At 39.8% G+C, this 15,079-nt stretch overlaps 1 non-coding gene and 2 pseudogenes across 1 annotated transcript; 1 reads left to right on the top strand and 2 right to left on the bottom strand.

Moving 5' to 3' along the window:
- The first annotated feature begins 4,069 nt into the window (after nt 1-4,069).
- LOC135007466 (U1 spliceosomal RNA) lies at nt 4,070-4,248 on the top strand (annotated as a pseudogene).
- A 2,083-nt stretch (nt 4,249-6,331) lies between these two features.
- LOC135007253 (U1 spliceosomal RNA) lies at nt 6,332-6,494 on the bottom strand. The gene has a single exon (XR_010207304.1). It is a non-coding gene; the product is annotated as a U1 spliceosomal RNA (small nuclear RNA).
- Nucleotides 6,495-14,720: 8,226 nt separating this feature from the next.
- On the bottom strand, nt 14,721-14,899 carry LOC135007465 (U1 spliceosomal RNA; annotated as a pseudogene).
- Nucleotides 14,900-15,079: the final 180 nt, after the last annotated feature.

Raw genomic sequence — 15,079 nt, 5'->3', positions numbered from 1 at the left:
CTATCGGAAGATAAACCCTTTTCTGGTCCGTATCCAGAATAATGCCCAAGCAAAGTCAGACGAGTCGTAGGAACCAACTGCGACTTCGGGATATTGAGAATCCAGCCGTTTTGCTGTAACACCTTCAATGAAAGTTATACGCTGTTCAGCAACTGCTCTCTTGATCTCGCTTTTATGAGGAGATCGTTCAAGTACGGGATAATTGTGACACCTTGCTTTCGCAGGAGCACCATAATTTCCGTCATTACCTTGGTGAAAATTCTCGGAGAAAATTCTGGAGAGACCAAACGGCAACGTCTGAAATTGGTAATGACAATACTGTACCGCAAATCTTAGGTACGCCTGATGAGGTGGATAAATGAGTACATGAAGGTATGCATCCTTTATGTCCAGAGATATCATAAAATCCCCCCCTTCTAGGCTGGCGATGACCGCTCTTAGCGATTCCATCTTGAACTTGAACCTTTTCAAGTATAGGTTCAGGGATTTTAAATTTAATATGGGTCTGACCAAACCGTCCGGTTTTGGGACTACAAACAGGGTCGAATAATTTCCCTTTCCTTGTTGAAGCAGGGGAACCTTGACCACCACCTGTTGAAGATACAATTTGTGAATTGCATTTAACACTATCTCCCTTTCCTGGGGAGAAGATGGTAGGGCCGATTTGAAAAACCGGCGAGGAGGCACCTCTTCGAATTTCAGCTTGTAACCCTGAGAAACAATTTCTATTGCCTAGGGATCCACCTGCGAATGAACCCAGATGTGGTTGAAAACACGAAGACGTGCCCCCAACTGGGCGGACTCCTTTAGCGGAGCCCCAGCGTCATGCGGTGGATTTTGTAGAGGCCGGGGAGGACTTCTGTTCCTGGGAACTAGCTGTGTTGTGCAGCTTCTTCCCTCTGCCCTTACCTCTGGCAAGAAAGGACGCACCTCGTACTTTCTTGTTTCTCTGTGATCGAAAGGACTGCATTTGATAATGTGGTGCTTTCTTAGGCTGTGAGGGAATATAAGGCAAAAAATTTGATTTACCAGCTGTAGCTGTGGAGACAAGGTCCGAGAGACCTTCCCCAAACAATTCCTCACACCTGTAAGGTAAAACCTCCATATGCCTTTTTGAGTCGGCATCACCTGTCCATTGCCGGGTCCATAGGACTCGTCTAGCAGAAATCTACATAGCGTTTATTCTAGAACCCAGTAGACTAATGTCACTTTGAGCATCTCTCATATATAGGACAGCATCTTTTATATGCCCTATGGTCAATAACATAGCATCCTTATCTAGGGTCTCAATCTCTGCTGATAAGGTATCTGTCCATGCTGCCACCGCGCTACAACCTCGGCCGACGCAATTGCCGGTCTGAGTAAGGTACCAGAATGTGTGTAAATGGACTTTAGGGTAACCTCCTGCTTGCGGTCAGCAGGGTCCCTGATGGTAGCCGTATCCTGGGATGGCAGCGCTACCTTTTTGGATAAGCGTGTCAATGCTTTATCCACCCTAGGGGAGGATTCCCACCGTATCCTGTCCATTGGCGGGAAAGGATACGCCATAAGAATCCTTTTGGGAATCTGCAGCTTTTTGTCTGGAGATTCCCAAGCTTTTTCACATAATTCGTTCAACTCATGTGAGGGGGGAAAGGTTATCTCAGGTTTCTTTCCCTTATACATGTGTACCCTCGTGTCAGGGACAGGGGACTCTGTGATGTGCAAAACATCTTTTATTGCAATAATCATATATCGAATACATTTAGCCAATTTTGGTTGTAACTTTGCATCATCGTAGTCGACACTGGAGTCAGAATCTGTGTCGGTATCTGTGTCAACTATTTGGGATAGTGGGCGCTTTTGAGACCCCGAAGGTCCCTGCGACATAGGGACAGGCATGGGTTGACTCCCTGACTGTTCCCTAGCTTCAGCTTTGTCTAATCTCTTGTGTAATAAGTTTACATTAGCACTTAAAACATTCCACATATCCATCCAGTCAGGTGTCGGCGTTGTCGATGGAGACACCACATTAATTTGCTCCTGCTCCTCTCTAGGAGAGCCTTCTACCTCAGACATGTCGACACACGTGTACCGACACACCATACACTCAGGGAATCCTCTTATCTGAGGACAGTTCCCCAACAAGGCCCTTTGGAGAGACAGAGAGAGAAAGTATGCCAGCACACACCCCAGCGCTATATGACCCAGGAAAAAAACACAATCATTTTATGTTTACCCAGTAGCGCTGTATTTCCATATATATATGCGCCTAATTATGTGCCCCCTCTTCTTTAAGACCCTCTTTCTACCGTGGTATAAGCAGGGGAGAGTCCATGGAGCTTCCCCTCAGCGGTGCTGTGGAGAAAATGGCGCTGGGGAGTGCTGAGGGAGAAGCCCCACCCCCTCAGCGACGGGCTTCTGTCCCGCTCAAATAGCCCCCCCCATAAAAAAATGGCGGGGGCTCTTATATATATATACAGTGCCTAGCTGCATATATATTTATTTTGCCAAAGAGAGGTCTATATTGCTGCCCAGGGCGTCCCCCCTGCGCCCTTCACCCTTACACTGACTGCCGTGTGTGAGGTGTATGGGAGCAATGGAGCACAGCTTTACTGCTGTGCGTTACCTCAGTGAAGATCATGAAGTCTTCCGCCGCCTCTGAAGTCTTCTTTTCTTCTCATACTCACCCGGCTTCCATCTTCCGGCTCTGCGAGGGGGACGGCGGCGCGGCTCTGGGACGGACGGCGAGGGTGAGACCTGCGTACCGATCCCTCTGGAGCTAATGCTGTACAGTAGCCTAAGAAGCAGAGCCTATCAACTCACAGAAGTAGGTGTGCATCTCTCCCCTCCGCCCCTCGATGCGGGGAGTCTGTTGCCAGCAGGCTCCCTGAAAATAAAAAAATCTAACAAATATACTTTCTGTCAGGAAACTCAGGAGAGCTCCCTGAAAAGCACCCAGTCTCCTCTGGGCACAGTAGTAAACTGAGGTCTGGAGGAGGGGCATAGAGGGAGGAGCCAGTGCACACCCAGATCTAAAGTCTTTCTTAAAGTGCCCATGTCTCCTGCGGAGCCCGTCTATCCCCCATGGTCCTTACGGAGTCCCCAGCATCCTCTAGGACGTAAGAGAAAAATTATGCTGGCAGAAAAATCCAATTGAGTGATTAAACAGCTCCAGAGCTGCTCTGTAAGGCAAGTAAAAGGGTGTGGGCCCTGCAGCACTACCTGTAGTTTGCATTGTGCATTGGAAGCCTAGTTTGCTGTCTGTTTCCACTTCTTTTTTCTTGATCCCCTCCCGTCTATACCCTTGTGCACTATCCTGACTTCTCCTCCCGTCTGCTTACTTTGTGCCTTCCAATGCACAATGCAAACTACAGGTAGTGCTGCAGGGCCCACACCCTTTTACTTGCCTTACAGAGCAGCTCTTGAGCTGTTACAGTGCCCAGCTGCTGCAAGAAATCAGCGTGAATGCTTCAGGGGCTGGGGCATGGCCAACATGAGCCCCACACCGAAGGAGGGTGGGGGTGTTTAATGCGAACTAGGGGTCTTGCACAATGCGAACTACAGGTAGTGCTGCAGGGCCCACACCCTTTTACTTGCCTTACAGAGCAGCTCTGGAGCTGTTACAGTGCCCAGCTGCTGCAAGAAATCAGCTTGAATCCTTCAGGGGCTGGGGCATAGCCAACATGAGCCCCACACCGACAGAGGGTGGAGGTGTTTAATGCGAACTAGGGGTCATCCAAGTGCCGCAAAAGGCCGCCATGCCCTGCACGCCCCTTTTCTCTTTTCATATGCAGACGAGGGTTGAAGCCAACTTTGACCCACTGCTTGGATGACATCGCCATATGCAAATCCATCTGCTGCAGGCCTTCCCCCAGGAATGCTTGCACTAGTTGTTGCATTTGGTTTGTTGTTTGGGGGTGCTTCAGTATTAGGCAGCCATCTGCCCTCCCATGTTCATCTGAAAATATGTGTTCTCCCTGCAGTTGTTGTCCCCAGATGAGAGTTCCCTTGTGCTGCCTCAGTTGAATCTCCTTTACTTGACAGAGATGTGCCTGAGCAGCGGCCCTCCCCAGCCCTATCCCAAATCATACTTATTTTGCATAGGAGATACCATGGTCATGAAGACTGTTCTCCCAGGGTGCGGTTCATTCATTGCATTCTGGGTATGCTGACCCCTGTGATTTCCCCAAATGTGGGAAACTCGACTGCATTATTTAATGCGAACTAGGGGTCATCCAAGCACCGCAAAAGGCCGCCATGCCCTGCATACCCCTTTTCTCTTTTCATAAGCAGACGAGGTTTGAAGCCAACCTTGACCCACTGCTTGGATGACATCACTTGCTGCCTTTCCAATGAAGCAAGTTTAATTTAATAATAGGTGAAAAACCATCCCTACAAAGGTGTTAATAAGATACTTGGCTTTGTGGACACTTTTCAGAGCACAAATTTGTTAGCATAAAAATAAAGCCAGAAAATGAAGAGCTGTTTAATCACTCAATTGGATTTTTCTGCCAGCATATTTCTTTTTCTCTGCAACCCACTGCTAAATTGTGCTTCGTGGCTGTTTTTTTTATAAAATCACTTAATCAAATCTAACTCTGATTACATCAGAGAAGGCCAGGTACCCTACACCATAACAGGGGTTTTCGAAATTTTGACTTGTCTACTTAAAGATCACCAAAATCTGATAACAAGGTCAATTACGTCCCTAGGTGGGATTGAACCACCAACCTTTTGGTTAACAACTGAACACGCTAACTGTTTGTGCCTCAGAGACACTTTGCGAAAGTACATACTGACAAAGGCTAATAAGCATTCATCTAGAACGTTTCCTAGAAAAACTTTAAAAAGTCAATAATCTGGAGAGTTTTTGTAAGATGTTTCTTCCATCAACCAATGAAGAAACACATTGGTACTTTCCCATGATGAGTGAGTGCTTCAGGATCTCTTGCACTTACATGTGCAGCAGAGTACTGTAATGGAAGCATGCTGGGTCCATAACCCAGAGGTAGGCAGATTGAAACTATCCTCTGCTATATGCATTGTTTTTTGTTAATTAAAGTAATCCAAAACTGGGATTGATATTTTTGCTCTTTTATTTTTACTTAAAGTACAATAACTTTTACCATTTTAATTTGTTTTAATAGTATATTGACAGTATTGTTTTCTTTCAAAAATCCACTTAATTTTCTTTACCCTATTATTAAAATGGTAATTGACAAAAACAAACTACATTGTCACCAGAAGAGCAGTACAAAATATACAAGTGATATATTAAAATCATCTTTCCAGCTTTAATTTCAATGATGCCTTGGTGCAACAATTTTGTGAGAAACATCTTCACCCATAAAGAAAGATTTTCTTAATTCCTTACCTGTGTGCTGATTAGATATCACCTTGTTTTCACATTAAACAGACTTCCCCATGAGGAAGCAGCAAGGATGCAGTGACGTTTATGTTTCCTGGTGTCAACCTGTATTATTTCAGTAGACATTGAAATGAGGATGCATCTTGCTTCCTTTCCAATGAAGCAAGTTTAATTCAGTAATAGGTGGATAATCATTCCTACAAAGGTGTTAATCAGAGACTTGGCTTTGTGGACACTTTTCAGAGAGCAAATTTGTTAGCATAAACATAAAATCAGAAAATGAAGAGCTGTTTAATCACTCAATTGGACTTTTCTGCCAGCATAATTTTTTTTCTCTGCAACCCACTGCTAAATTGTGCTTCCTAGCTGTTTTTTATAAAATCACTTAATCAAATCTAACTCTGATTACATCAGAGAAGGCCGGGTACCCTACACCATAAGAGGGGGTTTGAAATTTTGACTTGTCTACTTAAAGATCACCAAAATCTGATAACAAGGTCAATTACGTCCCTGGGTGGGATTGAATCACCAACCTTTAGGTTAATAGCCATACACACTGACTGATTGCGCCACAGCGACACTTTGCAAAAGTACATACTGACAAAGGCTAATAAGCATTCATCTAGAACGTTTCCTAGAAAAACTTTAAAAAGTCAATAATCTGGAGAATTTTTGTAAGAAACACATTGGTACTTTCCCATGATGAGTGAGTGCTTCAGGATCTCTTGCACTTACATGGGCTATTAACCAAAAGGTTCCCACCCAGTGATGTAATTGACCTTGTGATCAGATTTTGGTGATCTTTAAGTAGACAAGTCAAAATTTCAAACCCCCTCTTATGGTGTAGGGTACCTGGCCTTCTCTGACGTAATCAGAGTTAGATTTAATTAAGGTGCGCAAGGACATAGAAGGGAGCGGTTTAAGAAAAGAGAAGTGGAAACAGACAGCAAACTAGGCTGGAGAGAGACCTGAGACAAAGAGATCTGAATTATACGAGAGCCGACCAGGGGAAACACAAATTATGCAGTCAAGTTTCCCACATTTGGGGAAATCGCAGGAGCAGCACACCCAGAGTGCAATGGGTGAGCCTTGCCCTGGGAGAAGCACCTTCATGATCATAGTATCTCACCTGGCAGGTAAGTAGGAGTTGGGCTAGTGCTGGGGAGGGTCGCTGCTCGGGTACGCCCCTGTCAAGTGAAGGAGATCCAACTGAGGCAGCACAAGGGAACTCTCGAAAGAAGAACAAGGCTAGAGGAAGATCTGAGACAAAGAAATCTGACTTTTACCAGAGCTGACCAGAGGAAAGCACAAACACAGTCCCCCACTACCACCAGGAAACATTAACGCCACTGCATCCTTGCTGCTTTCTCATGTGGAAGTCTATTTAATGTGAAAACAAGGTGCTATCTAATTAGCACACAGAAAAGAAAATTAAGTGAATTTTTGAAAGAAAACAATACTGTCAATATACTATTAAAACAAATTAAAATGGTAAAAGTTATTGTACTTTAAGTAAAAATAAAAGAGCAAAAATGTCAATCCCAGTTTTGGATTACTTTAATTAACAAAAAAAATGCATATAGCAGAGGATAGTTTCAATCTGCCTACCTCTGGGTTATGGACCCAGCATGCTTCCATTACAGTACTCTGCTGCACATGTAAGTGCAAGAGATCCTGAAGCACTCACTCATCATGGGAAAGTACCAATGTGTTTCTTCATTGGTTGATGGAAGAAACATCTTACAAAAACTCTCCACATTATTGACTTTTTAAAATGTTTCTAGGAAACGTTCTAGATGAATGCTTATTAGCCTTTTTCAGTATATGCTTTTGCAAAGTGTCGCTGTGGCGCAATCAGTTAGTGTGTAAGGCTATTAACCAAAAAGTTGGTGGTTCAATCCCACCCAGGGACGTATTTGACCTTGTTATCAGATTTTGGTGATCTTTATGTAGACAAGTAAAAATTTCAAACCCCCTCTTATGGTGTAGGGTACCTGGCCTTCTCTGATGTAATCAGAGTTAGATTTGATTCAGTGATTTTATAAAAAACAGCTAGGAAGCACAATTTAGCAGTGGGTTGCAGAGAAAAAGAAATATGCTGGCAAAAAAATCCAATTGAGTGATTAAACAGCTCTTCATTTTCTGGCTTTATTTTTATGCTAACAAATTTGTTCTGTGAAAAGTGTCCACAAAGCCAAGTCTCTGATTAACACCTTTGTAGGGATGGTTTTTCACCTATTACTAAATTAAACTTGCTTCATTGGAAAGGCAGCAAGATGCATCCTCATTTCAATATCTACAGAAATAATACAGGTTGACACCAGGAAACATTAACGCCACTGCAAACTTGCTGCTTTCTCTTGTGGAAGTCTGTTTAATGTGAAAACAAGGTGATATCTAATTAGCACACAGGTAAGGAATTAAGAAAATCTTTATTTAAGGGTGAAGATGTTTCTCACAAAATCGTTGCCCCAATGCATCATTGAAATTCAAGCTGGAAAGATGATTTTAATATATCACTTGTACATTTTGTATTGCTCTTCTGGTGACAATGTAGTTTGTTTTTGTCAATTACCATTTTAATAATCGGGTAAAGAAAATTAATTGGATTTTTGAAAGAAAACAATACTGTCAATATACTATTAAAACAAATTAAAATGGTAAAAGTTATTGTACTTTAAGTAAAAATAAAAGAGCAAAAATATCAATCCCAGTTTTGGATTACTTTAATTAACAAAAAAAAATGCATATAGCAGAGGATAGTTTCAATCTGCCTACCTCTGGGTTATGGACCCAGCATGCTTCCATTACAGTACTCTGCTGCACATGTAAGTGCAAGAGGTCCTGAAGCACTCACTTATCATGGGAAAGTACCAATGTGTTTCTTCATTGGTTGATGGAAGAAACATCTTACAAAAACTCTCCACATTATTGACTTTTTAAAATGTTTCTAGGAAGCGTTCTAGATGAATGCTTATTAGCCTTTGTCAGTATGTAGTTTTGCAAAGTGTCGCTGTGGCGCAATCAGTTAGTGTGTATGGTTATTAACCAAAAGGTTGGTGGTTCAATCCCACCCAGGGACGTAATTGACCTTGTTATCAGATTTTGGTGATCTTTAAGTAGACAAGTCAAAATTTCAAACCCCCTGTTATGGTGTAGGGTACCTGGCCTTCTCTGATGTAATCAGAGTTAGATTTGATTCAGTGATTTTATAAAAACAGCTAGGAAGCACAATTTAGCAGTGGGTTGCAGAGAAAAAGAAATATGCTGGCAAAAAAATCCAATTGAGTGATTAAACAGCTCTTCATTTTCTGGCTTTATTTTTATGCTAACAAATTTGTTCTCTGAAAAGTGTCCACAAAGCCAAGTCTCTGATTAACACCTTTGTAGGGATGGTTTTTCACCTATTACTAAATTAAACTTGCTTCATTGGAAAGGCAGCAAGATGCATCCTCATTTCAATGTCTACTGAAATAATACAGGTTGACACCAGGAAACATTAACGCCACTGCATCCTTGCTGCTTTCGCATGTTGAAGTCTGTTTAATGTGAAAACAAGGTGATATCTAATTAGCACACAGGTAAGGAATTAAGAAAATCTTTATTCAAGGGTGAAGGTGTTTCTCACAAAATCGTTACCCCAATGCATCATTGAAATTCAAGCTGGAAAGATGATTTTAATATATCACTTGTACATTTTGTATTGCTCTTCTGGTGACAATGTAGTTTGTTTTTGTCAATTACCATTTTAATAATAGGGTAAAGAAAATTAAGTGGATTTTTGAAAGAAAACAATACTGTCAATATACTATTAAAACAAATTAAAAAGGTAAAAGTTATTGCACTTTAAGTAAAAATAAAAGAGCAAAAATATCAATCCCAGTTTTGGATTACTTTAATTAACAAAAAAAAATGCATATAGCAGAGGATAGTTTCAATCTGCCTACCTCTGGGTTATGGGCCCAGCATTTTTCCATTGCAGTACTCTGCTGCACATGTAAGTGCAAGAGATCCTGAAGCACTCACTCATCATGGGAAAGTACCAATGTGTTTCTTCGTTGGTTGATGGAAGAAACATCTTACAAAAACTCTCCAGATTATTGACTTTTTAAAGTTTTTCTAGGAAACGTTCTAGATGAATGCTTATTAGCCTTTGTCAGTATGTACGTTTGTAAAGTGTCTCTGTGGCGCAATCTGTTGGTGTGTTTGGTTATTAATCACAGGGTTGGTGGTTCAATCCCACGCAGGGATGTAATTGACCTTGTTATCAGATTTTGGTGATCTTTAAGTAGACAAGTCAAAATTTCAAACCCCCTTCTTATGGTGTAGGGTACCTGGCCTACTCTGATGTAATCAGAGTTAGATTTGAATCAGTGATTTTATAAAAAAAACAGCTAGGAAGCACAATTTAGCAGTGGGTTGCAGAGAAAAAGAAATATGCTGGCAGAAAAATCCAATTGAGTGATTAAACAGCTCTTCATTTTCTGGCTTTATTTTTATGCTAACGAATTTGTTCTCTGAAAAGTGTCCACAAAGCCAAGTATCTGATTAACATATTTGTAGGGATGGTTTTTCACCTATTACTAAATTAAACTTGCTTCATTGGAAAGGCAGCAAGATGCATCCTCATTTCAATATCTACTGAAATAATACAGGTTGACACCAGGAAACATTAACGCCACTGCATCCTTGCTGCTTTCTCATGTGGAAGTCTGTTTAATGTGAAAACAAGGTGATATCTAATTAGCACACAGGTAAGGAATTAAGAAAATCTTTATTTAAGGGTGAAGATGTTTCTCACAAAATCGTTGCCCCAATGCATCATTGAAATTCAAGCTGGAAAGATGATTTTAATATATCACTTGTACATTTTGTATTGCTCTTCTGGTGACAATGTAGTTTGTTTTTGTCAATTACCATTTTAATAATCGGGTAAAGAAAATTAATAGGATTTTTGAAAGAAAACAATACTGTCAATATACTATTAAAACAAATTAAAATGGTAAAAGTTATTGTACTTTAAGTAAAAATAAAAGCTAAAATATCAATCCCAGTTTTGGATTACTTTAATGAACAAAAAAAAAATGCATATAGCAAAGGATAGTTTCAATCTGCCTACCTCTGGGTTATGGGCCCAGCATGCTTCCATTGCAGTACTCTGCTGCACATGTAAGTGCAAGAGATCCTGAAGCACTCACTCATCATGCGAAAGTACCAATGTGTTTCTTCATTGGTTGCTGGAAGAAACATCTTACAAAAACTCTCCAGATTATTGACTTTTTAAAGTTTTTCTAGGAAACGTTCTAGATGAATGCTTATTAGTCTTTGTCAGTATGTACTTTTCGCAAAGTGTCTTTGTGGCGCAATCGGTTAGTGTGTTCAGCTATTAATCAAAAGGTTGGTGGTTCAATCCCATCCAGGGACGTAATTGACCTTGTGATCAGATTTTGGTAATATTTAAGTAGACAAGTCAAAATTGCAAACCCCCTCTTATGGTGTAGGGTACCTGGCCTTCTCTGATGTAATCAGAGTTAGATTTGATTAAGTGATTTTATAAAAAAACAGCTAGGAAGCACAATTTAGCAGTGGGTTGCAGAGAAAAAGAAAAATGCTGGCAGAAAAATCCAATTAAGTGATTAAACAGCTCTTCATTTTCTGGCTTTATTTTTATGATTACAAATTTGTTCTCTGAAAAGTGTCCACAAAGCCAAGTATCTGATTAACATCTTTGTAGGGATGGTTTTTCACCTATTACTAAATTAAACTTGCTTCATTGGAAAGGCAGCAAGATGCATCCTCATTTCAATATCTACGGAAATAATACAGGTTGACACCAGGAAACATTAACGCCACTGCATCTTTGCTGTTTTCTCATGTGGAAGTCTGTTTAATGTGAAAACAAGGTGATATCTAATTAGCACACAGGTAAGGAATTAAGAAAATCTTTATTTAAGGGTGAAGATGTTTCTCACAAAATCGTTGCCCCAATGCATCATTGAAATTCAAGCTGGAAAGATGATTTTAATATATCACTTGTACATTTTGTATTGCTCTTCTGGTGACAATGTAGTTTGTTTTTGTCAATTACCATTTTAATAATCGGGTAAAGAAAATTAAGTGGATTTTTGAAAGAAAACAATACTGTCAATATACTCTTAAAACAAATTAAAATGGTAAAAGTTATTGTACTTTAAGTAAAAATAAAAGAGTAAAAATATCAATCCCAGTTTTGGATTACTTTAATTAACAAAAAAAAATGCATATAGCAGAGGATAGTTTCAATCTGCCTACCTCTGGGTTATGGACCCAGCATGCTTCCATTACAGTACTCTGCTGCACATGTAAGTGCAAGAGGTCCTGAAGCACTCACTTATCATGGGAAAGTACCAATGTGTTTCTTCATTGGTTGATGGAAGAAACATCTTACAAAAACTCTCCACATTATTGACTTTTTAAAATGTTTCTAGGAATCGTTCTAGATGAATGCTTATTAGCCTTTGTCAGTATGTACTTTTGCAAAGTGTAGCTGTGGCGCAATCAGTTAGTGTGTAAGGCTATTAACCAAAAGGTTGGTTGTTCAATCCCACCCAGGGACTTAATTGACCTTGTTATCAGATTTTGGTGATCTTTAAGTAGACAAGTCAAAATTTCAAACCCCCTGTTATGGTGTAGGGTACCTGGCCTTCTCTGATGTAATCAGAGTTAGATTTGATTCAGTGATTTTATAAAAACAGCTAGGAAGCACAATTTGGCAGTGGGTTGCAGAGAAAAAGAAATATGCTGGCAGAAAAATCCAATTGAGTGATTAAACAGCTCTTCATTTTCTGGCTTTATTTTTATACTAACTAATTTGTTCTCTGAAAAGTGTCCACAAAGCCAAGTATCTGATTAACATATTTGTAGGGATGGTTTTTCACCTATTACTAAATTAAACTTGCTTCATTGGAAAGGCAGCAAGATGCATCCTCATTTCAATATCTACTGAAATAATACAGGTTGATACCAGGAAACATTAACGCCACTGCATCCTTGCTGCTTTCTCATGTGGAAGTCTGTTTAATGTGAAAACAAGGTGATATCTAATTAGCACACAGGTAAGGAATTAAGAAAATCTTTATTTAAGGGTGAAGATGTTTCTCACAAAATCGTTGCCCCAATGCATCATTGAAATTCAAGCTGGAAAGATGATTTTAATATATCACTTGTACATTTTGTATTGCTCTTATGGTGACAATGTAGTTTGTTTTTGTCAATTACCATTTTAATAATAGGGTAAAGAAAATTAAGTGGATTTTTGAAAGAAAACAATACTGTCAATATACTATTAAAACAAATTAAAATGGTAAAAGTTATTGTACTTTAAGTAAAAATAAAAGCTAAAATATCAATCCCAGTTTTGGATTACTTTAATGAACAAAAAAAAAAATTCATATAGCAAAGGATAGTTTCAATCTGCCTACCTCTGGGTTATGGGCCCAGCATGCTTCCATTGCAGTACTCTGCTGCACATGTAAGTGCAAGAGATCCTGAAGCACTCACTCATCATGCGAAAGTACCAATGTGTTTCTTCATTGGTTGCTGGAAGAAACATCTTACAAAAACTCTCCAGATTATTGACTTTTTAAAGTTTTTCTAGGAAACGTTCTAGATGAATGCTTATTAGTCTTTGTCAGTATGTGCTTTTTGCAAAGTGTCGCTGTGGCGCAATCAGTTAGTGTGTAAGGCTGTTAACCAAAAGGTTGGTGGTTCAATCCCACCCAGGGACTTAATTGACCTTGTTATCAGATTTTGGTGATATTTAAGTAGACAAGTCAAAATTGCAAACCCCCTCTTATGGTATAGGGTACCTGGCCTTCTCTGATGTAATCAGAGTTAGATTTGATTAAGTGATTTTATAAAAAAACAGCTAGGAAGCACAATTTAGCAGTGGGTTGCAGAGAAAAAGAAAAATGCTGGCAGAAAAATCCAATTGAGTGATTAAACAGCTCTTCATTTTCTGGCTTTATTTTTATGATTACAAATTTGTTCTCTGAAAAGTGTCCACAAAGCCAAGTATCTGATTAACATCTTTGTAGGGATGGTTTTTCACCTATTACTAAATTAAACTTGCTTCATTGGAAAGGCAGCAAGATGCATCCTCATTTCAATATCTACGGAAATAATACAGGTTGACACCAGGAAACATTAACGCCACTGCATCTTTGCTGTTTTCTCATGTGGAAGTCTGTTTAATGTGAAAACAAGGTGATATCTAATTAGCACACAGGTAAGGAATTAAGAAAATCTTTATTTAAGGGTGAAGATGTTTCTCACAAAATCGTTGCCCCAATGCATCATTGAAATTCAAGCTGGAAAGATGATTTTAATATATCACTTGTACATTTTGTATTGCTCTTCTGGTGACAATGTAGTTTGTTTTTGTCAATTACCATTTTAATAATCGGGTAAAGAAAATTAATTGGATTTTTGAAAGAAAACAATACTGTCAATATACTATTAAAACAAATTAAAATGGTAAAAGTTATTGTACTTTAAGTAAAAATAAAAGAGCAAAAATATCAATCCCAGTTTTGGATTACTTTAATTAACAAAAAAAAATGCATATAGCAGAGGATAGTTTCAATCTGCCTACCTCTGGGTTATGGACCCAGCATGCTTCCATTACAGTACTCTGCTGCACATGTAAGTGCAAAAGATCCTGAAGCACTCACTCATCATGGGAAAGTACCAATGTGTTTCTTCATTGGTTGATGGAAGAAACATCTTACAAAAACTCTCCACATTATTGACTTTTTAAAATGTTTCTAGGAATCGTTCTAGATGAATGCTTATTAGCCTTTGTCAGTATGTACTTCTGCAAAGTGTCGCTGTGGCGCAATCAGTTAGTGTGTAAGGCTGTTAACCAAAAGGTTGGTGGTTCAATCCCACCCAGGGACTTAATTGACCTTGTTATCAGATTTTGGTGATCTTTAAGTAGACAAGTCAAAATTTCAAACCCCCTGTTATGGTGTAGGGTACCTGGCCTTCTCTGATGTAATCAGAGTTAGATTTGATTCAGTGATTTTATAAAAACAGCTAGGAAGCACAATTTAGCAGTGGGTTGCAGAGAAAAAGAAATATGCTGGCAGAAAAATCCAATTGAGTGATTAAACAGCTCTTCATTTTCTGGCTTTATTTTTATGCTAACAAATTTGTGCTCTGAAAAGTGTCCACAAAGCCAAGTATCTGATTAACACCTTTGTAGGGATGGTTTTTCACCTATTATTAAATTAAACTTGCTTCATTGGAAAGGCAGCAAGTGATGTCATCCAAGCAGTGGGTCAAAGTTGGCTTCAAACCTCGTCTGCTTATGAAAAGAGAAAAGGGGTATGCAGGGCATGGCGGCCTTTTGCGGTGCTTGGATGACCCCTAGTTCGCATTAAATAATGCAGTCGAGTTTCCCACATTTGGGGAAATCACAGGGGTCAGCATACCCAGAATGCAATGAATGAACCGCACCCTGGGAGAACAGTCTTCATGACCATGGTATCTCCTATGCAAAATAAGTATGATTTGGGATAGGGCTGGGGAGGGCCGCTGCTCAGGCACATCTCTGTCAAGTAAAGGAGATTCAACTGAGGCAGCACAAGGGAACTCTCATCTGGGGACAACAACTGCAGGGAGAACACATATTTTCAGATGAACATGGGAGGGCAGAAGGCTGCCTAATACTGAAGCACCCTCAAACAA

Source organism: Pseudophryne corroboree, unplaced genomic scaffold (genome assembly GCF_028390025.1).
Source record: "Pseudophryne corroboree isolate aPseCor3 unplaced genomic scaffold, aPseCor3.hap2 scaffold_218, whole genome shotgun sequence".
NCBI lineage: Eukaryota > Metazoa > Chordata > Amphibia > Anura > Myobatrachidae > Pseudophryne > Pseudophryne corroboree.
This window is presented reverse-complemented; position numbering and strand designations above follow the sequence as displayed.